The following is a 26,292-nucleotide window of genomic DNA, read 5'->3' on the forward strand; positions in this document are numbered from 1 at the left end:
AGATCCAATACACCACCCCCGTGCCATAATCACCTTCATATCACACCACAGAAATAGGAGCCTACTTCTAAGCTTTGTAGTGCATTCAGAACACACTATACAGTACATCATTTTGGGAGTGATCTGCTGCTTTTCAGTGCCTTTCCAGAGTAGATGTGTCACCAGTCTCTGTTCTCTCAGATGTCAATATTTTGCCAATGCCCCGATGACTCCCATGGTGGGCCTGGAAAGAACTGGAGATCCTGTAGCCTTCCTGTTCATGTATATGCAGTGATGCAAGGGTGAGACCAACACATTTAGGGCTGCAGTATGCCAAAGGAGAAGCAGACACATGATACTACATTTTTCACGGGGACCCTGTTGTTAGCATTCAGCAAAGTTCTGGTACGGAAAGGATTGGTTTTATTCAGCTGAGTCTAACCGGGTGTAACAGAATTTGGTAAATAAGATATTTCCTCTGCTCAAGTTTCTATTTGCACATTTATTTGGTATTTTACAATGTTACTTACTCTACTGTTGCTCACACCCTTGAAAAGAGGGAGGAAACCAACAGTATTTCAAGTTTGAATGAAGGCAGTGATGATCAGCAGAGTCTTCTTCCATTCCTAATGGCTCAGGACAAAGTATTTTTTCCTCTCAGATGTGGATCTCTTCACAATCATCCATACCAGTAAGGGACCCAAGGAGCTTAATGGGGAGCAGCATACAGTTACTCTTCTAAGTGTAACACTAAGGGATAAGCTAAATTTTAGCTCTAACATGGATGCTTTGTGTGCTGCATTAGCTTCATGACTGACCTCAGGACGTGATTTAACCGTGATAGTGGCAGTCCTAGAAATGCTGCCTCATCTGAAAATCAGTGAATTAGAATAAAAAGACTTTTTCTGCTGCCACAGTGGAAAACAGTAGAAACATTTGGGATTCAGAGTCCAGAATTCATTTTTTTCCTGTCCTAGGAAGAACATTTTTAATTGAAGACTATAGAACTTGTCACTAAGAGTTTAGAAAGCTTTCTATCGTATCTCAAGGATATTAGATAAGTCGAGCTTAGCACAAATGTGATTTTATTTCCAAACCAAACAAGTCTGTCCTAATCAGAAACCTAAAAAATAGGCACATTTTTACAGAAGGTGAAAATTCCTATAGGACGTGGATGCAACGTCTTTTCAGTACATTGTACGCGCTCATCTATACTGTTACAGATGGTATGTAATATTTGCTGCATGCTCCAGGAACTGCCAAATGTTTTCCATAACCCCTCTTTTTATTAAAATATTCCAGATACATCTGTACTGCACTAAATCCTATGCTGCTATTTGGCATGAACTGTATCTTCAGACTGCTCTGCAGAGTTAAACTGTGCCAAGACTGAAGTATTGATTGCTACTTATTGTACACTGCATACTAATAAATCCTATCTCTGCGTCCTGGCCAGCCATATATATACAGCCCCGAGAAATCACTTCTGCATTTTAATAGTCCTGTCCTAATGGAACAAGGCACTAGCAAGTGCCTTTCATAATTCTGTAAGATGAAGAAATTGATCCAGCTGAGCCATTAGCATACACACAGTAAGCAAAAGCAACCAGCTGCCACATCTTCAGTTGAGCTCACGGCGCTGGAACGGGGGTGTCTCCACCTGGGCTAGAGGCTACGACCAAGAGAAAGAGAGAAGCTGAAACAGGCAGAGGCTAAAACTTCTCGACGGTCCTACATGAAGGACAGACTTTATATTATGCCACATTTTCACATAAATTTTTATCCTATGCTTTAGCATACACTGACTCCTTTTTTCCAGGTAGTTATCATTCTAACTCAGCAAGCTTTTGGGGACAATTCAAAAGAACAGTTATTGCACACTAAATTCTAAAATTATACGGATGTTCTTATGGGAAGACTGACTCATGAATCTGGAAATAAAGAGACCTTACTGTTAGATCACCCTGTCCTATTAAGCTTCAGACTAAAAGTTGTTATCTCGGTTTAATTTCACCCTGAACATTAATGTTCCCCATCTAGTTGTCTGGAGACGCATCGACTTTGGAGACACTATTGACATACCTGTATTTTGTGAGAAGTCTGAGGGAGAAAAGTTGTTCAGTTGGAGTGTGGAAAAAACGCAGAACGAGAGAGGGATCCTTTTCAAGTATGTCGCTGCAAATTGACTACATTTTTGAAGCAGCTCACAGTGACTTGTAGAGCCAGTTACTTTTCTTCACTAATTACCAAGCAATGATACATTTGGGTAGCTCAAATGTTCACTTTCAGTGCCTACTCAGTACCGGTTTTAGCTCCGTCTACTGAGGAAATGAAGCCTATTCTGTAGCATTTGGATGTCTATCTGTTTGCCCATCCCAGTAATACTTGGCTGACTTCCATCAAATCTGACACTTAGTAGAGGCTTTAATAGATAATAGGAGATATTCAATTGCTCAGACAAGCATCTAGAGCTATTTTAGATGTCCATACACATCCTCTAACTGCTGCTCCAGAGAGGTGCAGGTCTTCAATATATTTGGTATCTTAGCTCCAGTCCCACGTGGAGGTCTCTAGGACAGCACACCAGCTTTAGGCAATGACATAAATGTCTAGGCACCTGAATCCTGCCCTAAATTCCAACAAGTTTTGTGAAACTCCATCACCTGCTGAGTTAACGGCCACAGCACAAAGCTTAACATTTATCCATCGTCTTTAAAGTGCCAGCTGGCAGCATACATGCAGTTCAGAGGTGGCCACCGCCAGGTACTGCCTCTTTCAAACTGGTAGGTCTGGGTGTGGAAGGGCCTGAAGATCCTGTGAAGAGGCATAAGATTAAGCAGAGAGGGAACTGCAGGAATGACAGGGCTCTCACAAAAGTCATGCTAGGGAGGCTGCTATTATTGCAGTGAGGTCAAGGCTGGAAATCAGACATGGACTTAAAACCAGACTTCCTTATTTCCACTGTTTCCCCTGTTTATTGTATAATAAACTGCTTATATTGCTGCTCACTAATCTCTCCAGACACAAATAACCCAAACGGCCCTGATTCATTTGCAGACTTTGCTAATCATTTTCCCCTGCAGCTCAGCAGTAATGGTACCCCTCGGGCAGACCCAAGGCACGGCTGCAGAAGCAGCCCCTGCAGGGGTGTTCCTGCCCCCCGGGCTTCGGTCAGGGCTGTCACCTGTTGTACACAGACCCAGTTCTGAGGAAGGCATCTCTCTCTCAGATGTTTACTGTAATGCAGTAGTATATTTGCCAAATTTAAACTGAATTAATATTCAAGGACTAATTTAACCCATTGTTCTGACTGCCTGGTTCTAATAATGCATAGATTAATTCCTAGCCAGTAAAATACTAAGGTGCATTTTTAAATCCCATTGCGATCAATTGGCCACACCCCAAGACAAACAGACCCCAGAACTTTGTTGAATATTTCTGGCCTGAGTGTTGAATACTTCTGAGTGAGGAAAGGTGCAGGTTTAGCCTACATTAAGCATCTCATTTGTACATTACTGTGTCAACCATACGCATTGTGATAACTGTCTACAGAATTTACTGTCCCTAAAACTTGCTAAAACACCTAGCTTTTCTTTCTAAATTAGAAGCTTACTGTATTTTAATTTTTTTTGCTATGTACTCAGAGGTTCCCCAGAATTCATCGGAGAACCAGTGAGACTGAACGGCTTTGTAAGCAACCCTGATAAAAAGGGTGGAAATGAGGACAGGAAACATCAGAACGATCATTCAGAGAGAAATAAGACAAAAGTGTAACTTGGCGTGGACCTACGATCCTGTTCCACCCTGAAGTCTTATACCAGCTCCCCTGGAAATAATGACAGCACTTTATCTGAATTCAGAGCCTAACATAAGGCTCCAAGTGACTGCCAGTTATCATGGGAACAATCAAGAACTTAGACTATATGAGATCTTCCCATCTTGTGACCCTCTTGCTGCTTCTTCACAACGCCTCAGAGCAGGAGAACCACCGGTGCATTATCACACCACTATTTTAACATACAGGATCTTGGAGCTCCCATTTGGGCTCACTGGGCGGGTATCACTCAGCAGTATTTTGCTTCCAGTCATCTGCCAGCCATGGAGGGAGAGGCAGGGCAGGGCTGTGGGCCCTAATCTCCTAAAACACTGCAGAAAGGGCCCAGACCTCATCTGTCAAAGCAGAGAGTTAAATGCCTTTTGCATGTGCTGGTGATCAGATGTAGATACTGGCAAGGGATGTAGAAGTGCCACATTAACCTCATTATCTGGTGCTTACACCACTAGCAAGCGAAATAAAATCATAACAATATACCCTTGTTCTTTTTGCATTTGGAAAACTTTGAATGCTTTTCTACATGTGGCTGCTTGAAATTGCAAATTTACAAAATTGTTTGTCATGGTATATTTGACTAATAAGGAAAAAAAACCACCTGGCAAGTTGTGTAACAGAAATCCTTTCAATGGTTCTTGCTATCTGCAGTTTGCAGTTCTCTCTGGCATTACTGATGTCTAGTCCACCTCTTTCAAAGCCCCAGTGCATTAAATAATTTTGTAAATTAAAAGACACGTGCTAGCTCCAGCAGACAAAGAGTGAAAAGGAGATCTTCCATGCTAACACCAAGCCTTCAAAAAGCTTTTGAAATCTCATTACTCGCGTACCTAATGGACAGAGTAACAGTTGCTGCATGGTCTTTTCTCTTTATTATGCATTGCATATAACTGACATACATCAACACTCACTATGTTGGTAAATGGGGTGGATAACCTGCCAGCTTTGATTCGCCTCAATACAATTTTCCACAAATGTAGGAAATTACTGTTTATATATTATAAAAAAAATAGTAAATGTAGTTTAAGAGGACTGCCGTACTGTATATCACAGTACATTTAAAGCGTGACCAGAAAGCCTCATTACAACTACTTCACTTTATCCATTACCTAAAGTAACACAAAATATATTTATAGCAATCCCAACTTTTCCCTCATGCCTTTCTCAGAAATCCAAAGCCATTTAAGCATGACCAAGGTTTGGATTCGTTAATGTCTAATGAAGCACAAGTTCCAGTTGTAGCCTTATGCAAATCAGGGTGCTGAAAATCACTTTCTCCCTCACTCTTCCTTCCTCCTTCCCTTCCTCTCTCTCCCCAAATGAGGTCTGAGTTCACACTGATCTGTTCTTGACTGCAGACACCGATAGAATCTTACTTCCCTCCAAACCTCCCCATCCTAAAGAAAAAAATCCAGAACTTAAGGCTACCTTACATAAGCTTTGACTTAAATTACATATGGATTCAAATACTATAGCACATACATACACAATTATGACCTCCTAAGTTACATTTTCTTCCCAAGTCAGGTTAAAAAATCACTTCAGGAAAAAGTCTGCCCATTCCTGAATTAACACAGCAGAATTTAGCAAAATATACTAACCAAGACAAAAGCTGCATATTCCATAAATGTCTAGACATGGACATTCTAGAAAGAGCAATGAAAGTATTTTCAGAAATACACCACATTCATCTAACTCTGTCCTACCAGCCGGGGTCATCCCTCACCCCCCTCCTCTTTATCTAGTGAGAATATATCAAGCTGTAGTCCTATATGTAGTACCGATTGGTACTACAAACAACTACTAAAGTGGTAGTTTGATAAATGATCCCACCAGGGCAAGGAGCATTGTTGAGCTCTTCCAACTGTTTTCTGATTGTCTTCGGCAGTCTTCCGACTGCAGAATTTAGTTTGAATCATTTAAAAAAAAAAAAAAAAAAATACTGACCGTCATCCAAACTCATGGAGCTGCTTGGCCCTGCAACAACTTTACCTCAATCCCCTTCCTTTTATTTTTGTTTTATTTGTCTTGGGAAGCGTGCGAGAGCCCGCTCTCTGCTATGCACCCACCCTGCCTCAAAAAGCCACAGGACCCAGCGCTCGGGGCTGCCTATTGACAGTCAGGCTCACGGAAAGGAAGCCGTGTGCCTGCATGGAGAGGTGTGTTTCAGACCCAGAGACCTTTTATACAGAGCAGATGGGATCAGGAAACAAACTTAATTCCACAGCTGTAGAGAACTGTAGGGAACTGCTAAGAGATGCAAATTTTGGCTCAGCTCTGAAGGGAGAATCAACACATCCATTTGCTATCCTTGTTCAAAGTGAAGGGGCTCTCTCTGTGTAAGCATACTAGCATTACCGGCTAGTAACTGTTGGACAAAATTTAATTAAAAAATCCTGATTCATAAAACTCGTAACACGTTGTGGAGTCGTGTTCCATTAGGACTTCAGCTGAATCAAATTCAAGTTTCCATTGGGAAGCTGACTCATGAGCCAGTAGCGGAGCAGTAAAGCCCAGCTCTCTGCAGCGCATGGTACCCCAGTGCAGGACTGCTCCACCAGGACTTCCAGATTCCTGTCCTGGAAGTAGCAACCTGAGAGCCCCAAAACACTTCAGAGCCCCAAAACACTTCAGAGCCCAAATTCAAGCTGAGATGAACTTTTGGATCCATGGAAGACCTCCTTCTCAGACTACGCCAAGTCTGGAGCACCACCATCTCCACATTTCTTTGGCAAACGGCTTTGCATGCTGATGTCTTGAGGAGGCATATTCCACTGAAAAAATACCATGTTGTTGTTATTTGCTGTGTAATTTTTTTCCTTAGAGAATTTCTTCTAGAAATCTTGACAAATTGGATTTAATTTCAAACTGGAACAAAACCAGATGTGAAAATAATGACGTGTTTCTCTGAAGCACACTTTCCTGGGTTTGGCCAGCTCTGATTAAGGTGAACTAAGAATGAAGGTACTCAAACTGTATGTCCATCATTTATCTTCCAAGAAGGAATCAGCCTGTTGCCAAAGTCCCAAATACATGTGCCGAGCAATTCAACTTGCCTGAACAAATGGATGAACGAAGGGCTGAACAAAACGCGTGCATGGGAGCGGGCACAGCATCGTGACTTGTGAGCTGTATTATCCTGCAGTCACAACACAACAAGCAGGTCCTGTGGCCAGACTGCACTTTAGCTTGGGAAGTAGTTTGCACAGGCTGGTTTGCAGCTTTCTTTGGGACTAACCAAAAGAAGATTGAGAACTGCCTTTGAAAGGCAGACACATTGATTTGTCATACCATTCAGGTGTCAGATTTCTAGTTCAGCGGGGGATTTAATTTACTTTAAAAATCCAAAGATTAATTCCCTTTGTTTACTCCCTCCTTCACATCCAGTTCTTGCAACACTTCATTCTTCTTACATGTTTTTGAAATTCATATGCATTCTTACTGGGAACAAGAATGATCTTAAATTCCTGAGTGACTGGGTGGCTCACCAGGATTTCTTTATGACTAATGAATTTTTCTCACTCCCTCAAAGCCTCATCATTAAGGCCATTGTTTCCCCAAGGAGATGTCCTTGTGCATTCAAAAATCGCACGACGTTCTTCCCATGTACTTTGTGGCAGATGCAGCTGAGTTCCAAACACCTGTGGACACTCAGCTACTTTGTGAATTGGTATCAGCCATGAGATGGTAAGCTCTAAGGATAACATCTGCTCACGTAACTGCACTCTTATTCCTCCTCCTTTTCTTCCTGTTCTCATTCTACAAAGTTTATCGCAGGGTTATATAATTTTTAAAAAACCTATGATTTGCACTCCATTAGAGTGCATAACGGGATGTGCATAACGGGATGTGCCTGTGAAAATGCAGATTGTGACAAAATGGGATTTCTGGATCTGTGTCTCACCCTTCTGCTGTTCAGCTGTCTCTGACCTCCCTCTGTAGCCTCATCATTCCCAGATATTTTAAAGGAACAAACTTTTGGGGAAGGGGTGACCATGTTAATCACAAAGGTAAAAGCAATCTTTTCTTCTCTATTCTTTCCAGAAAGTCTGTTTGCTTTCAACACAAAAAGCTTTCTGTTTTTTTTTTTGAGGGTGAGGAGGTCAGTAGATATTCAAGCTCTTGCCTGTCTTGAGTGATGACAAGTGAGAACAAATATTTTTCCTTTCTTCTGGTTTTACTTCAACTTCTGTAGAGAGAGAACAAAGCCCTTTCCTCTGAAAAAAATTGGCTGTTTGATGAGATGGCAGCACCAAGTAAGTGATAACATGAGATCTCTTTGACCTTTTCCTGTGATAAAATTAAGTAATAGTTATAAAAGAATTTTAAAAGTGGCAGAGGAGGAGCTATTGTCCATTTCCCATGTATTTAGTTGTTATACCAGCTTCTCACACAGTCTAGCACCTTGCGGCTGTTATTGGTTGTTTTTAGCAAGTGTGCTTTATGCCTCTTCCCTTCCTAACGCAGGCTTTCCTCTTTCTGCAGATAACAAACCTTCAGGCTTGTACAGCTTCACAACCCAACATAAATGGCCAGGGCATGGCCTGAAGAAATCCCTTCAGGCAAGTCCTATTAGAGCAGTCAGGAGAAACTTCTCAGCTTCTCTCCACTTCACCAACCTCCTGCCCATCCAAACCCGGCTCCCATCCCGCAGAGGCAGCTCTGCCTACTTGGTTTCTCTGACTCCTGCCCTCCAGATGAAGCTCTTGGCACAAATACGCCTGAGAGCTGAGCCAAAACTTCCTTTGGGCCTTTTTGCTCTCAGCACGTGCTTCTGCAAGCCCATCCTCTGCCAGGCAAAGAAGAGATGTGGCTGACCCTGGGACAAAAAAACGATTGCTGTCAGGACCCAGAAGGACTGTTTCTGATCTCAGCCCGTGTATTTTTTTGAGGGTGGGGGCTATTTTAGTGTCTTCGCTCTGCTGTTAATCATTAGTGATAAAGGATCAATGGTGTCCTTTCCCAGGGTACAGAAACATGAAGTCTGTCTTCTTTGAGGATTTTGCAGGGTAAGATGTTGGCTGATAGCTAAAAGACTTCTTTCAAGGCACAAAAGGGAGTGTAAAATGCCTGAAGTTTGTGTGGGTTTGGGAGTGGACAGGGAAGAAAGAAGCTTTGTCAGCCTTTATTCCTCATTCTTTCTTTTCATTATTGACCAAACTCTCTAACTACACACAAACATGCAGAGCTTATTACACACAGCTGCTGTTTGCATTGTCAGTGCGGTGGTTGGTACCAGCCTTGATCCTAGCTTCTAGTCACTGTATGTGTAACTCAGGTCTATAGAGCACTAGTGACACCGCGACGGACTTTTGTGGAAGTCAAGGGCAAAATTAGCTGAGTCCCCTTCAAGTCACTGAAAGGATAATGAATGTCAGAATCATACCCTGGCTGTTCACAAATTGGTGCCATTAGCAGGAGAAAGCACATGCTAATCAATAAGCGTTGGCACTTAATGGCTCTGAAGTATTGGTGGGCTGGCAATTTACATCTGCTCACAGCGCTGTACCTAGTCACAACAATTTACCGATCTCTCCTGCTGAAAATCACTGATATAAATTGTCAGGCAGGCACTAGATAATTCTTCCTTCCAGTCTCATAAATGACTCTTACAAAGGTCTGTTTAGATATCAATAAATCTTATATGGGTAAGGAGGCAAGGTGCTGTTTAATTAATAGGTAACTGTCATAAGGCAACATCATGTTTTCCCCATCAGATTTCTTTGTTGCAACTCTATAGATTTCCTCAGAAGACCACTCATGGTACTTGCACGTCCTTCTGAACGGGCAGAGATCAGTTTTCAATTTATTCAGGCCCATCTGAGGTGCTTGTGTTCCTCAGGTCTCCCGAGCACCAGCTTCCTTCCTCTTCCTCAGGATCTGCTCCATAACCCACTGCAATTCCAGCCTAGGAGCCCACCCTTGCCCTGTGTTTTCCCAGGGAAAGGCAGACGCCCCCTCACCAGGGGACAGGCTCTGCGCTGCAGACTGCGCTGGTGGCTTTACTCTTACTGTGGAAAAATCCACAAGTCGCTACTTCCAACTCCTCCCACTGAAGATTGCACTCATGAGCTCCAGCTAGCTCACTTCCAAGAAGACGGACTTTGTGGAACTACTCTCCTATAATGGAAACTTCTCAGAGAAAGAGCATGTGACAGAGCTTTCCCAGAAATAATCACCATTTCTCTCCCAGCTGCCAAGGAAACCAGCAATGGACCCTTGCCAGTGTAGAGAGAAGCAGAGAGAAAGATTTGTGCACACCTGAAGGAGCGTGAATGCTCTTCTCTGAGAAAATTTTCAAGATTAGTGACATGGACTACTTATACAAAAAAAAACTCGCAGGAAGGTGCACTGAGTCCCTTACTGATCTGAGACAATGTAAGGGATATGTACACTCACGCTTCACTGCAACATGGAAATGAAATATCACAACATCATTCAAAAATTTACTATTTGGCATCATACCTTCTCTTGCCCATCATTTTTAAAAATCATAAAAACACCTTAAAAAGAGTATTTTATTGTATTTTTGTTCTCTTAAAACAATACATGAGATTTTGTCCCTGAGTTGCGTTTATTCATTTTTGATAGCCTGTTCCCCAGTGAGTTTAGTTTGATCTGGCTTTTGGACAAAACATAATTATAGAGATGATAGCCAATTACATTAATAGTTACAGCCTGCAGAACCAAATCTCAGTTTCTCTCAGGATTCTCCTTTATCAGCGTATTAGACCACTGTCTCAGCCACTTGATATGGGAGAAGGAATTACAGATGAAATGAGAAGTAGCTTGAGAGCTGGAGAAGGCCCATGGCATACCATCAATGGGGGATGAGACAGGAGAAATTTATTGAATCTCATTCTCCACGACTGAGCTTCAAGAAGTCTGAAATTGTATCTCATGGTCCCTTTACTAAAATTATTAATATCTGGCACAGAGAATGATCTTCGAGTCCGCACACTAGACTTACTTACAAGACATAGTTGCCATCAAGCAATTCACTTAATCTCTCTGTTCCTGGACACTGTGTAGAAAGGGGGACAATAGCAGTGGACTCAGAGGCATTTTGGGAATACAAATGTATGAAGATTCAGAGAGAGCTCAGAAGCTATACTGTCGAGGACAAAGTAAGTTTATTAACAGAATTTACACGTTATACGTGTGTTCTGCAGATTCACATTTTCACCCATTTTATTCAGTGCCTCTCTTTCATCATAGAAGTAATGAGCAACTGAACGTAGAAAAATGCATCACAGTTACACTGCGGCCTAGATTCTCAGCTGGCCTAAACTCTTCTCTCTTCACTGATTTCAAGGTGTTGCAACAAATCTAAGGTACCCTGTAGGCTCCTTGATGTTTCAAATACTTGGAAATATCACAGGTCATATACAGGGAGTAGTGCAGAGGCTGCAGATAAAACAGTTCCTTATGTTAGGCCCACCCGAACAGTTGTGGACGTCCAGAGGACAGAGGAAAAAGAAGCGATCAGGCCAGAGGTATGAAAGCTCTGAAATCCTCTTGGAAGTGCCTGAAGGTGAGTACCGAGCTAAGAACAGGCAGCTGGGGGTAGTGTGAGGAAGTCAGTAACCCAGAAAGCCCACCCAGCTACGGAACTGCTCTCACGCTCTGCTGCAGCCACAGACAGAAATCGGTTGCATCCCGGCCAGGCTGAGCTGGTGTCCCGCTCCACAAACCACTTGTGAAAGCTTGAGGCTTCTGGAAACACTAGGAAGAAGAAGAAGGGAAAAAAAAGTGGGCTATTTGCACCAACAAATTGCCAGTTAGAGGTGAGACTCCAGAGGGACAGTGTCTTTAGATACCTGGAGACTTGCCTTCAAGGTTTCTAGGTCTCTCTTGCTGTGGAAGCCAGGATGGAAAACTTTGCCTCAGTAGGTAAGGGATACAGAGAGAGAGGGCACAGTGTCACGGAAGCTCTTCTGCATTCAGACAGCTCAGCATCGCCACCCTACACAAAAGCATCACTCAGGTCTGGGGGATTTTTTAAAATGGAAACCAACCTGTATTCAACCAGCTCTAGGGTGCTCTTGCGTAAAAAAAAAAACAGGTTCCACCTGACCGCCTCTGCAAACAGGCACATGGTATGGCTGTAAGAACGTGGTCATCCTCAGCAACAACTGGTTTTGTTTGGTGTCTTGCCTCTGAAAGTCATCTTTAGCAGAAACAATACAAGAAGTAAGGCACCTCACAGAGCAATATGGCGTTTGTATACACCTACAGCAGGCTTTGACTATTTACATTTATTTGAGATAAGATCTGAATTACTGTCATAGAGTCTAACATCTTGCATTTGGGCTTTTCCCCAGGCTCTCTTGCTCTCTCATCCAAGCCCTACATTTTTTTAAATTAGGGTTGTCCTTTAGTCAAAATAAAACATTTATTTTAAAATAAATTCATAGATGTCAATAAACACCTTAACCAAATAAAAAAATCTTGCCTAAAATATGAGATTTATTTGGAGATGGTCAAATTATTTGAGGTCTTCGGGTCCTAGAGGTCATTGTACTATAAACTGATGTAGTCACTGGGTGGCACAGTGCAGCATGCACCAAAAACTTGGCACGGCTCTAGCAGCTGCTCCCTAGGGCAGGGACGTTGGCGCTGAGGCTGGAGGAGTAGATGTTTTGCCTCCTCTTGGTATGAAGCATTCGGTGACTTGAGCAACCTGCATGTGAGGGGTGCATACACTAAGTCACCGTGTCCTACAGAAACTACCATGAGAAAATGCTCAGTGCTGTCAACCATTTGTTTTATTTCCCTCTCTCTGTTCAAATTCAGCCTATTAGCCCACTAATAAACACCGCTTGTCAACTACATCCCGAGTGTATTCTCAGTGAATCAAATAAGGTGCACCGCAGATACACTTAATGTTCAGATTCACTGGTTTAATTTTAGCAAGTTGCCACTACTGCCTCATACTTCATCCTACTAACAGATTTATGTCTAGGTTTTTTGTTCATCCATTATTCCTTGCACTATTCAGCGGTTTGCCTTTCTTGCCCTTATTCTTAGCAGACGGGTGATGTGCAAAGATCTCTCTCTGGGGCCAAAGACATTTTCAATTCTTCCTCCTGCATTAATAACACATACAGACAACTTGTCTTCTGAGGGTTTTTTTTTTACTGTATTTTGTTGCCTCTTATTCTACAAAAAGATATACTGCTATGAAAAGACTCATTGTAGTTGCTTTCTCTTGCCTTTATCCTCGGGGCACTGTCATTGTTATCTATTAGCTACAGAACAGCCTAAGTTTTTCATGTTTCTTAATAGTCTTGTTTATTATTTACTGTTTCTTTCACTAGAATATCAGCTCATCTCTGTTCTCTGCTATGTATCGCACTTTAAGCATTATGATTTTGCATTGTTGTTTCACCATCTTCTATAAAAGCACACAGAGGGGGGAGAGCCCATTCATTCCTATGGCTATGGAAAATGTAACCGTGGCTTGTACTGAGAGGGACTTTCCAGCATCAGACAGAGCATCTTTATCAGGATTTTTCATAAACATTCAATTTCGTCGGGGTTTCATTTTTTAAGTCTTTTGCTTTACTTGAGACTGCCCTCCTTTGACAATGTAGTGAAAGTCTCTGATAATGCCTTGAAAGAATATACCAAGATTTTCTTCCCTGTTTTTGCCTGTGACTGAAACAGAAGCTCTTGGGGGGGAGGGAGGGGGCTGAAAAGAGGGCTGCATGGTGCTACACCAGAGACAAGGCTCCATATGAAATCCTGCTTCGTTCACTGTTTATATTCTCGTTGAGCATGTTGTTTAGCATAATTCTGCACCACGTAACTAGATCCAGCTGCCTTTTGCCAGACCTTTAAAGGTATGGGTCTCTACATATTCCTTTTCCAGCAAAGTATAACAATAATAACTAACAAACAAATTACTGTTAGGCAAGTTCCAACATGTACAAGTAGCCTGTTAATGAAAATAACTTGCAGGGCTGAAACAAAACCCTTAAGGGCTCTCTTAAAGGACTATTAAGTTTCTCTTAGGGTTTTCTCCTCACCAAGAGCCCAGCAGTCACAAACAAACAACGCTTTACCTAAGACGGGGTAGAGCTTTTTGTTGTGGTGATGCTTTGTTCTGCTTTGTCAGTCTGACTAACATAATCCAGCTCTAGGCACCGCTCCACCCTTGCCAAATGAGAACATATCTGCAACTACCACAGCTCCTCCAGGTTTGGCCCCAGTCTGGAGATCTGCACAGCTGAATGAGATATTTTTGTACTCAGGGAAGGGCAGGGAAGAAAAGAATGTTGTTATCAGTCAGGCTCTTTCTGGAAACGGCAATTAATTGCTTATGGCCCATTTCAGCTAATTCTGGCCTTTCCCCACCAAAATATCACATTTCTTTTCTCTCCAGACCACATCCAAATTCCCATTCCCTGATTTTGCTGGCAATAGGGTCTTTAGGACAACAGCTTCAACCACACCGTTATCAGAGTAGCGCACATCCGTGGAGTCATCGGTGAGTTTATTTACAGACGCCCTGCCCGAGCGCCCGGCTCGCAGCGCCGGGCATGGCTGGGCCGTGACTCAGCAGCAGGAAGCCTGAGTGTTGGTCCCCCTCAGCCCACATCCAGGGCATCGCTGCTCCCTAACAGTCACCGGGGCACCACAAAATCCTTCTGATCAAGACACAGCCCCCTTCCTCCCGCACCCCCCCTCGCCCATACTCCATCCCTGCCATGTGAGGCATTATACAGCCCCTCTCCTTTTCCCTCCTTCCCTCTCTCCACAGAGGTAACAGTGAGATTTTGGAGAAGCAGAGACCCAACAGCAAACTTCACCGACTTTTTACCTAACCCAGCTAACAAAAGCAAACTCAGTGGGGAAGCGCAGAGGTTTATTCTGAGCACTCCTTGTTTTTTGCTTCCAGCAAAAGATTTTGTTAGGCCTTACTTTGCCTGTGTTTGATGGCACAGAACCATGTGAAGGCAAAGGCTCGTAAAAAAAAAAGAGCATAGTCTTTTTTTCCCCCGCATTTAAATCTCAGTAATATCCTTAGACCACATTACATATATGCAGATAATGCTGGACTGCTTCTTGATCTGCTTCAGCCCCATGAGCGCATTTCAGCTAAAACAGCTTTATGGCACCCTTTCACCTCCTGGTTTCTCTCGCCCCCTCAGGTGAGTCCCAAGAGGACAGGAGGGTAACCCACTGATATTCATGGCACAAAACTCCTCCGACAGCTTCGCCAAGCCCGGGCCCCTGTGAAAATTTGCCTTTGGGGGGAAAAAAACTTCACCCTTTTCTTTTTGCAAGCTTAACTCCCCGAGGAGCCCCCGGACCCAGCAGCCTCAGCCCCTGTGTGAGCCACCTGCAAGGGGAGCAGCTGGGAGGCATGGACCGAAACCCAGCGGAGGACGTTCACGCTCCTGCACCTCCCTTTGCCGGCACCCTGACCGTCACCCGAAGGTGGGGATACTTGTACTGCTCGGCCTCCGCCTCCCCCCTGCAGGAAAGCCACTAGTGGCCACAGCGCGCGGCCTTGGGTGTTTGAAGTCAGGCCGCCATTTGCCCTGCTTGGTACCACGGCCGTGCTCACCGTTATGGCTACGCACGCCGAAAAAAAACCCGACAACGCGTGAATTTGTGTGGAGTTTGTAATTCGGCCTCCTCAGGCGATCCCCTGAGGGCTGGTCAGGCCTGAGCCGTGACCCCGGCGGCGGCTGGCGGTGGCACGGCCGCCGCCTCTCAGCCACCGGCCGGCGGCAGGGCGGGGGCTGCGGCGCCATCTTGTGTCGGCGGCGGGACGGGGACACGGGGAGGAGGGGACGGGGAGACCGGGACGGGGCCGCGCAGGGCGGCGGGCTGAGTGGGCGAGCGTGGGCCCGGGGCAGAGCGGTGAGAGGGGGAAGGGAGCTGCCTGGCTACCCAGCGACACGCTGCCGGCAGAGGGAAGGGCAGAGCGGCGCCCCCGGATCAGCAGCCCGCCCCCCTCCACCCCGCCGCCCTCCAGGCGGCGGGACAGCCCGGGCTGAGGAGCCTCTAGCTGCCGGCTGGCTGCCCCATCAAAGCATCTTGCTCTTTTTTTTGGGTACTCTCAGGTGACACACTTTTCCCATTTCCTAAAGACCTGGCCGAAGAAAGGAGCATGACTAAAGCGCCTGGCTGAAGGTGCAGCCGGGGGGAGGTGGTGGGGATGGGGATGGCGCCTGTGCTGTGAGGAAGGAATAATTTTGTGAAAACTCTTCCAGTTTTTCATCACTCAGCCCAAAATCATCCAGGCCTCCTGAGCCCCGAGAGCCATGCCCGGCGCTCCGTTTCCATTCCCGTGGCCCAAGAGGCGTGCAGGTGTCCTGCGGAGTACGCCATACTCCGGTGGTCTCCAGCAAGCCGCCCTTCAGGAGGGCTCTGTGCCACTTCTGCAGCATCCAGCATCATCTGCAGTACCCACCATCCAGCAGGCTCGTAAGTGCAACAACACCAGAAACCAGGTGTAAGGAAAAGACATTTTCACTGGAGGGCATTTCTTTCCACCGCTTGCACCTAGCGTAGCGGTCTTCATTTGTTGTGAGCGAAATGTTTTTTGCCAGAGCGTAAGCATCTGCACAAGATTCAAGGTAGCGATGAACTGAGCTCCTTAGTGCCAGTACAGTGAAGACAGCAAGAATTGAAGAAGTGGCATAGCAGAGAAGAGGCAAAAGCTACGCGGGAAACCAAACGTCCTCCAATCTACGCTCCTTAGCATTTCTCCTTGGTACTCTGAAAAGTGCTTGGGAAAAAAAAGCAGCACAGAGAAGCAACAGATACATTGTTAATCGATCCATGTAGACTTCTGGTCCTAAAGAACAGAGGAAAAAAACCTTCAGAGACAAGCAAAGTGAAAATCTTAGTAAGTCCTCTAAAGTGGAGAAACATTGTAGGGGGAAAAATGAACCGAAGGAAATAAGAAACTCAGGAGCTCAGGAATATCTATAAAAGGAAAGCATTAAAAAAGATGGGGTAAATGGATACCCTACAGAAAAGGTGCAGGTTTATTTTAACATCTGGAGTATTTTTATTTAGTTTCTTCCCTTCCTAATCAAAAGCCATGTGGCTGACAACTGGAAATACAGTGTAGTTGTGGTATCATTCTCTCTATTTTACAGGTTATCTCAAAAAACACTTCTCTAGTGTCACTAACCTTTGGATATGTTGCCTCCTACATTCCTCCAAGGGAGGGCCAAAGAAGGCTTGGGAAAGGATGAACAAAAGTATACAGAAGGTGAAAAAGCATAAATAAACTGATTCTGGGCATCTAATTCCCATGCATTTAAATGCTTTTCAGGAGAGTTCATGACATACAGCTTTCTTTTTTTGTTATTTTTAAACATCTATCATACAAAACGTTTTGTCAAACACCAATTAATAAGAACTCTGTGAGAGAATTTGGGAAATTTATTACTTTACTAAATAATATCCTACACTTATTTGTTCAAAGTATATAACAAAAATGTAAGCCTTTTTATAATGTCCCAAAATTCTTGTCTGCAGTCTGGAAAATCAATGCCTGCTTACCTCCAGCTGAACTAATGCCTATTAAATATAAAGGTCACTTCAATAGCTGTATGCTTTTGACTGTAGAAGAGGGTTTCTCCTTTCACAGTGTTAATGGCTGAGAACATGGAACACTAAATCCACATTCCTCAGTAAGTGAATGTGCACTTAGCCTTGTCCCAGTTTGAAATGACCATACATAATTTCCATTATTATGTGATACTCTGGTTATGATTATCATGAGTTTCTACTTAAAAAGCTATCAAATGTATTTCATTGATTCTATGTTTGGAAAGAAGGAAAAAAGGCTGCTGGAACAAGTTGAGAAGCCCAGCTGGGTCTTTTGCTTCTACTCTCCCCTCACAAGCCAGCATCCCTACCCTATCCCAGAATGGCACCAGCCAAACAAATCCCTAAAGCCTCAGTCACGCACCCAGACATGCTGACCATGTATCTGGACAAATGTGTGTGAAGGCAGTTTGATTTCAATAGCAGCAAAGGGACCATAAGTGCCCAGCAGGTGTGCGATCAGATCACTTATATTTAAAGCATGTAAACAGGGATTCAGGTATCGAATCTTAGGGATGATGTTTTGGAAATTGTAGCTCTAGCCAGTTCCTTGCATTAAGGTGCATGAAAGGGTTCAGTGCTTTTCCTTCAGTCTGGCAGGTGAACGGATTATGCCTTGGCACATTGTACTAGGCTGCAGTGGCCCATAGCAGCGTTGCATGAAATGGGTGCTGAGCTCATCCGTGAGTGGAAAAAATGTATTTGCAGTCATAAATCTGTAACTACTTATTGGTGCAATCAGCACAGTCATTGTGAACTCCTTACAACTTTACATGGTGTGATATAAACTTATATTTTATTATACCCTTTCAGGAGACTGTATTTTCTTCTTGGGCTCCTTGACGATAAAACTCCATGGAGATGAACTGCATTGTGCTGCTAAAAGTAGAGATGGGTAGTAGCTCTGGCTTAGCTCCACCATCAGCTCTGCATAATTAATTAACATTTTTATTTGCTCTTTTCACTCCATACTGTGGCAATTTTGAGCAAGCAGATCCAAACATGTGCTTTTAATGCATGCATTAGGGCAAGAGTGAGGAGGCAACTCAGTCATAACTCAAGGGAATGTTTGTCACCTATAAAATTGATGTCAGAAAATAAAAATAGAAAGAGTAATAAAATAAATGAAATATATAATAATGGATGTCAGCATTGCAGACAAAACAATGAAGGCACTGCTTTACCATAAATCTACAGTGTGAAGCAAAGACCACGAAGGTTGGCTGTGGATTTTGAACAGCATTCTAAGTAAGAGGCATAGAGCAAGGGGCTGAATAGGTTAGCATTGAAGTCAACAATAACTTATTCTTTCATTTTTCAAGCAAGTGAAGCGTTAGATGATCATTTGTGATGTTTGCACATCCCTGAAGCCTTTTATAATGTTGCCATCAGCTTTTTATTGGAAATCCCGAGTTTATGGATCATATCACCTTACAAGAGTGTAACAAGTTTACAGCATCTGACTTTTCCCCTTGCCACCTTCCCTGCATACCAAATGGAACAATAAACAGAAAGAAGCTCTGGTGTTGATTCACTTGTTATCAAAATATGCTGTCAGCTATCTGGGGGCTCAGGGAGTTTTTTGCTTTACATCCTAAAGTCTGTAGAGCCCTATATGCTATCTGATTTTTGAGGGTATTTTAGAGACTTGCGGAGGGGACACTGTCTTTATGAGGGAAATGCTGCAGGAACCAACCTAACACATGCTCAAGAGTGAGCTGGCTTGCTGAAATCCCCTGCCAGCTCGGTCTGTGACAGCTCAGGTAGACCTCTGCGTGCGCCTTCCTCTGTGTATACGTGTGCGTGCATAAGATACGCTCATAAATATGTTCTAACTGTTAGAGAAAACGAAATGATAGCAGCTGGTAGGAGATGGCAGTTTTATAACCGCTTGTTAATTTTTCCATAGCTTATTACTGAGCGTTTTAGAACAGTGATCTTGCCAGTAAGTGCCAGTTCTTTTCGTTCAGTTCAGTTTAATAGCTTAATAATGCATAATTGGAGTTCTTGGGTACTGGTAGTGAAAGGACACTACGCTCCATTAAGTCCAGGATATTTATTTTGAGAAAATGAGTGAGTGCACAATTTTCTGGGAGCGCTAATAGACTTAAATGGATTTCAAAAAGCCTTTTACCATTAAAGAATAAGACTCAACTATGGGTTACATGCTTCGCTCCGGGGATGAGCCCAGGATGCAGTCTGTCACTCACTTGGTCTTCATTAAAGAAATTCTGCGGATCTTGCTGGGAGTGGTCTTGATTCATTGAGCTGTGAATGGGATCAGACTTGGGCCTCTTATGCTTAGAAGAGGCAGCACTCTTTATATAAAAGATATATGGTTTTGAAGCAAGTTAGTTCAGCATTACGTTGACGATTTGTAAGACTACCCACTAGAAGTACCCCCTAGAAATTCTGTTATTTTTTGATTCATCCACGCAGAGGGATGTTGGTCTCAGGGTGTTTTCAAAGTTCTTTCATTGACTGATGGGTTCTGTGTTCAAACTTCCTGCACCCTCTCCTCCAGAGCTCATGTGCGATGGGCTGTAACGTAACGTAACACCCTCTCTGCTGCTTCCTCTGGACTCGGCACCGTGACTAGGTGGCTACTGGGCTATAGAGGTACTTACGTGGAGTGATGGACTTTTGGAGCTTGTTCAGCATTTTCCACATCTGAGGAGCACCACACCCTTCCCACACTTACTTAAGACTTCTTACTTCCTGAGTCTACAACACAAATATCAATTCAGCAGTGTACACTACAGGAGATGTTCTTCCCTAAATTCTGATTCCTGATTAATGTTTTATGGGTGTAACATCTCAAGCCTCTCAGACCAGCCTTCAACTTCGGTGTTAGAAAACAAAATTGCTAAGAATAGAAAGAGAAAATCTGGTCAAAGAGATTTGACACACGCAATACGTCCAGTGTGGCGCTGCACAAGGCTTGCCTGTGTTTCCTTCACGTCACTGGAGGGAAAGGGAAGATGGGATATTTTCTGTTGCTCAGGCATGGGAACTTTATTCCCTTCTGGTCAGGTTGGCTCATGACTTCTCTCCCCAACATCCCTCAGTCTTCTTAGATATTTTGATCATCTCTTATTCACCTTCCCACTTGCTAAACATCATGTACCCTCCATTGAGGAGATCGGATTTTTTTTTTTTTTTTTTTTTCAAAAATGTCTGGTATAAATGCCCAAATCTTCCAGCTATGTGTCTTCCTTCAACTTCACAAACTTGTTTCTCCATTGCTACTAGCACTAGTAAAAGTTCTTTGGAAAATCTACCCATTTTATACTCATGTCTAAATAAGAAACAGATAAAATTCATGAGCCAACATGCCGAGCTGATGCTTGGCATATAAACAATAAAACAATAAAGCATATAAACAATAGAAGAAAGAACTGAAAGACTGCACATCTCACTTTTTATCACATCTTATTTTCACTTCTCGCATGCATTTGGAAAACTGTCTCGCAACAATATTTTCATTTTCAATTTAATTTTTATTGACTGCTTTTCTTTTTTCAATCCCACTCATATAAATATGGCAATATGAGTTATCTATGGATGATTCATTTCTCTTGCTGACAGCTAGTCTGTCCAATGAATTAGAAACAATCACAGCTCCATGACATCTAATTATACTTGCCTTCTCTTTTTGCTACGTTTTAGAGGAAAACAAGGTCTTAAACAGCAATGATGCATATTTAAAAAGTTTTAAATATATTTGAGGTCTTTCATTTGAGTTAAAATACTTTTTCTTTTAATTTTCTAACTGTGCTGAAGATACATGGTTTTCTGCAAGGAGCTGTAATGTTCTGTTGAACATCGGAGTTACGATATTATATAAATATTAGATTTTTTATTTCTGGTTATTTATGTCTCTAGCTGCAGTTTCTCCATATGTAATGGTGCATGTATTTGAGCACCACAGATTACCTCGCCCAGATAAGGATTCCCTCCATACGCCCGCTTTCCCCTTCATGGAGTGTGGTTTGCATCATTCTCCACTCAGAGGCTTTGAGCCCCCTCAGCTCTCGGGACTGTTGACCTGGAGTCAACCTCTGTCATACCCATCTCCGATGATTTTAAAGGTAGTGGTGCTAAAGAGAGTTTCCTAAGCACAGTTCCTGAGGACAGATGGAAAGCAGAATTTGAATCTCTATTCCATAACACTTCCAACAGCAGGGAAAGTCCTAAATAGCTTCTTTCATCACCAGCCATACCAGGGACAGGGATGTGACTCCTTGTTCATGAGTATGCTTCTGTTGTGAGAACCCTTACATATTCAAGGGCTACCTCTGAGAAACAGGATTTACAACTTTGGATCTGCAGTTTCTATATGAAGATAATCAGTAGAAACAAGACACGTTGCCAAACTTGAGTGCGAAAGGAAGGATCTGCTCCTCACAAGCTCATACTTCACCAGGAGGTGACCCACACAGAGCAACACTTCTCTCTAATTTGATGAGTACTTGCTAAGGAGAGAGTTCAGACATCCCCATGAACTTTATTACATTTACCTCCTGCTACAGCTTTTTGCACGGATCAAACTGATCACATACTGGCCTTCCTCTCGCTGAGGCCCGGGAAGAGTGTCATTTTGCTTTGCTTAGTTCCACAATCATCCATATGGATTAAGTCCTCCAAAAGCTTACATTTGCCAGCTGGCAAAAAGCCATAAAACTTAATGTTTTACGGTGCCTCCAGTCTTTGGTGAGCACTGTCATTGACACCAAGGTCATTGCGCCCTTGTACGTGCCATTGTCATCTTTGCCAGCAGGGCTGATGAGCTGCAGGCTGCCTGACAGCCAGCCCTTGCAAAGAGGTGTGGTGGATCTGACTCGGAATTTTAAAGTGGAAAGAGGCAGAATGCTGAGTCCTGCTCATGGTAAGTAAAGGCTGTTGAGCTTTGGAAGTGTAAAAATTATTAGTAAGGCACTAAAAACCTCCTGCTCTTTTTCTTGTGGGCAAGTATTTTTCCCAATGTCAACGTCATACAGAGTTCTCTGCGGCTGGTTTTCGTTCAGGTCACCAACACAAAAAATTTCACCCACTATTGGGCAAAGTAATGCAAACTGTGCGATAATCCAGTTGAAGGAAATCAGGAGGAAAATCAGAAGATTGTCTCAATCTGCATATGCTTTAAACTTAATAAAACACCAAGTGTCAACTAAATGCCTTGTGGTTACTAACAGCTCAGAAATTGAAGGCTTAGAGCCATGAAATTATCAAGATTCACAGTTACGTTTTACATAGCTGCTAAACCTCAAAATAATTAGTATTGGCTATCTCTGCTAATCAATCTAAAGCAGATGTTGGAAATTAGAGGCTAAATCATGTAATCCTGCATGCCAAAAGTTTATCCAAAAGTCCTATTTATGGCACACCATTGTTTTGTTATGTTTTTTACTTCAGTAATAATTGAAAGATGTCGTTTAGAACCATAATGGACAAAACCACATTTTAATAACTATTCTGGGTTTATCTCCATGTACATATGAGCATGCCTATTTGGAGGATTTCTGGCTCTTATATACACGTTTTAGAACTGTTGCCGATTTTGGCAAACAGCCACTTAAAAGCAAATATAAAATTTAACTGCAAGTGCCTCCTAATTAGTCACATTATAACTTACATCGTAACATGCTCTGAGAGCATGTTTGTTTGTGGGGTTATGGGATGCAGTCACAGGACGAGCCCTAAAAGGGATTTGATTAGGGGAGAACAGGCCCAGCTCTGGGAAAGCATTTGTTCACTTGCTTCAGTCTGGCTCTAGTCACAATGGTCCTTACGTATATTCTTAGAGGATCACGTCCAAAATTTGGGCTGAACGAGTTGAAAGAATTTCAGTGGCCTTGCTGGCTTTTGCAACTTAACATTGCTTTTTAAAAACAGCTACAGCCCAATTAAAAGAATTATTTCTTCGAGGTCTGAGTACACTGTCGTTTAAACGGGACTTGTAAACAGTACCTGCAAAAACACCATCTGGCAACTCTCGCAATACTCATGTGGTTAAGTCTTCATGAAACTTGGAAGAAAGAAAGAGATGGAAGCTAATTCCTACCACAAAGTAAAAAGTATAGATAAAATTACATTTCTTTGCAAAGTTTCATGAAGCAGCAAACAGGCTTCATTGTCACAGTAGGGTGAACAAGTTCTATTGACAATAACTTAATAAATATCCTCTTAAAAATAATTCCAATTTTAAAAGAGTTCATTAGCAATAATAAGTATATCCCAGATCCTTCTGTCTGTCTGTCTGTCTCACGAATCAGGAGTGCATTTGAGAAGAGAAAGGCTTGAAATATTGACTCAAATAATTTGTTCATGCTGAGATTCCTGGTGCCTGAAATACACGTCCTGAATTGTTGTCAAAGGTGATCCTCATGATTTGTTCTACTTCAGCATAAATGAAAATACGCAAAGAGGGGAATATCCAGTTGCCTCTAGTTTCTTTGCTGCGTGATTCTTTTTAACAGTCTGATTAAAAACCTATGCTGAGTTTCTTGAAGTTATATAGAAAAATTGCACAGAGAAAATGTAACCCTGTCTTCTCACACCTCAGGCTTCCTGATGCCACAAGCTGCATAACAAAACCTTCATGTAGACAGGAGCCATGTCCCCCTTTCACCTCACTTTTTTGGTCTGCTCAGCCCAGGAGACCCAGCCTAACCCCTGTGCCTCCCAGCTCTGCCCCAGCTCTGTGCCATCAGGCAAAAGCGGAGGGACACTGTGCACAGGGAGCCCCAAACTGCTACCTGGGGAGGCAGCAGTGCCCGGGCCTTGTCACTGCTCTCTTTATTCCTGTCCCCATTCATGTCCATGGTGGACTGCTGCCGTGCTCCAGCCAGCTGCCCAAAGACTCTGGGAATTTACTGAGGGTGCCCATTTACCGGCATGTCATGTCGGGAAATGTATACGGCTTTCCTCTTCAGCTCTGAATCTGACCTGCCATATTAACCTAGATATTTTTATATTTGCATGACAACGAGCAGTTCTGCTCAAAAAACAAAGCCAACAAAAAAATCTGTGTAGAAAGCTGTGAAAGGATGAGAATAACTGTAGGTGTGAAGGCTATGGTGTGAAGAATATGGCTCTTCTCCTGTAAGGCTGCGTCGCAGAAACAGCTGAGAAACACAGGAGGTAGGGGGAAAGCGCAAGGGTTTTAAAAGTTTTGAGAAATAGTTAAATGATCCCAGCACAGACACAGCAGGTTACACATACTGTGGAATTTACAAGTCTTTTTTTTTTTTTTTTGTTCTGTTCAAAAGGAGGAAACTGCTAAATTTTTTCAGCACACTCACTATTTGTTATACTAAACTGCAATTCCAAATCCTTGCCAGGGTTGGTTTTTTTTTTTAAGTTTTGAAAAAATTAATTGAACATGAAACTTTCAGGATTGCAATTCCACGTAAATCATTTGACTTTGTATGCTAAATCAGCACAGCAGCTGAAGGAGCTGTGTACGTAAGTGGTAACAAGACAGCTGCAGGTTATCGTTCCTTCATATGATTCAGATAAGCTCGGTTGTTGTTCAGAAATCACTCAGAGCCCAAGTGCTATATAAAAATCTTCCAAAATCTGTGTTCAAAACAAGTCCAGCAGTATTCTGTCACACAGTCATCTGCACAGCACAGCAAGTAGTTCCAATATCTCTTGTGAAATCCTTTTAAAAATAGATTTTCCCGCAAACATATTGCTGGCTGAGTATATGGAGTCTGACTGGGCTTTTAGTTTAACTGGAAATAATTCCAGCCCCATCTACCGAGTCATTCTAAATTTGCAACAGATCATCCATCAGGGGAAATACACAGAAAATATACAACACTTGTCTTCTTCACCTGTGTAAACTGTAAGTTGTTCCGAGAAGACATGTTTTCTTTCTAGGCTTTTATAATGAAAAGGGCTCCACTAGCAGTTAGAGTCTTAAAGCAATATAAGGGTCTTAATAAGTACAAAAAAATAATGAACAAATGTGCAAAAGTTCCGAGGTTCGCTCAGCCAGAAGTCTTTTATGCTTCTCCAAACTTACTAGGATGTCCATAGCATAGGGTGACAGAAATTTTACAGGACATGTTCTTTTACATTATTTTTTCCTGTCATTTTCTAATCACTTTAAGAACAGAATTCCAATAACTTTACATTACTTCAAACTGTTGTAACAGAGACCTGCCAGTGTTCGACACTGAACAGAACAGGGACAAAATCAGCCTGGCTTTTCCAGAACTCACTCCAGAAATTTCTGTTGGGACAAATTCTGGGTGTATATGAAGAAGCTCACACATCTTGTCAGTGTACATTTGTGATCTCTTATCTCTGAGGAATACTTTCGAACACTGAAAGGGGGTGGAGATACAGGTAGCACAGGTTAGGGACAGAATAAATACGCTGTCCATTCACTGGGGAAGCATTGTATATTACATCTGGACAAGTCAACAGAAAGGGCTAGATCCTGTCCCACAGCAAGGCTTTGCACTGCTCCCTTCATCAGCACAAAACTGCCATAAGGACTTAACTGGTCACCTTAACTCGCCACTGCAGAGCTCATCTTACAACTTTGGAGGGTAGACAGTTCCTGCTCCACTACCCCTACTGTCTGGAGACGGGGAGCACGGTACCAGATACCCACCGCCAAAGCCATTCCTGGAAGTCAGAATAGCTTTTGGGAGTGTCAGACCGGCTGCCAGAGACTGCACCTGTGTTGGTGCGGTGTTGGTGACCCAACACCGGAGAGTGACAGAAAGCTAGGGGAGCAGCTCCAATGAGACACCTTGCTGGACCAAGTCCTCCTGGCCACTGCTGAAGCTAATTAGATTGACTAACTTGTTTCTTTTGCTCTGAGAAGTAGTTGGGTAAGTAAGACCCATCTTGCTGTATTAGGAGGGCCTAGATACCCCCTTAGCACA

Source organism: Platalea leucorodia, assembly GCF_965183815.1.
Source record: "Platalea leucorodia genome assembly, chromosome: 1".
Lineage (NCBI taxonomy): Eukaryota > Metazoa > Chordata > Aves > Pelecaniformes > Threskiornithidae > Platalea > Platalea leucorodia.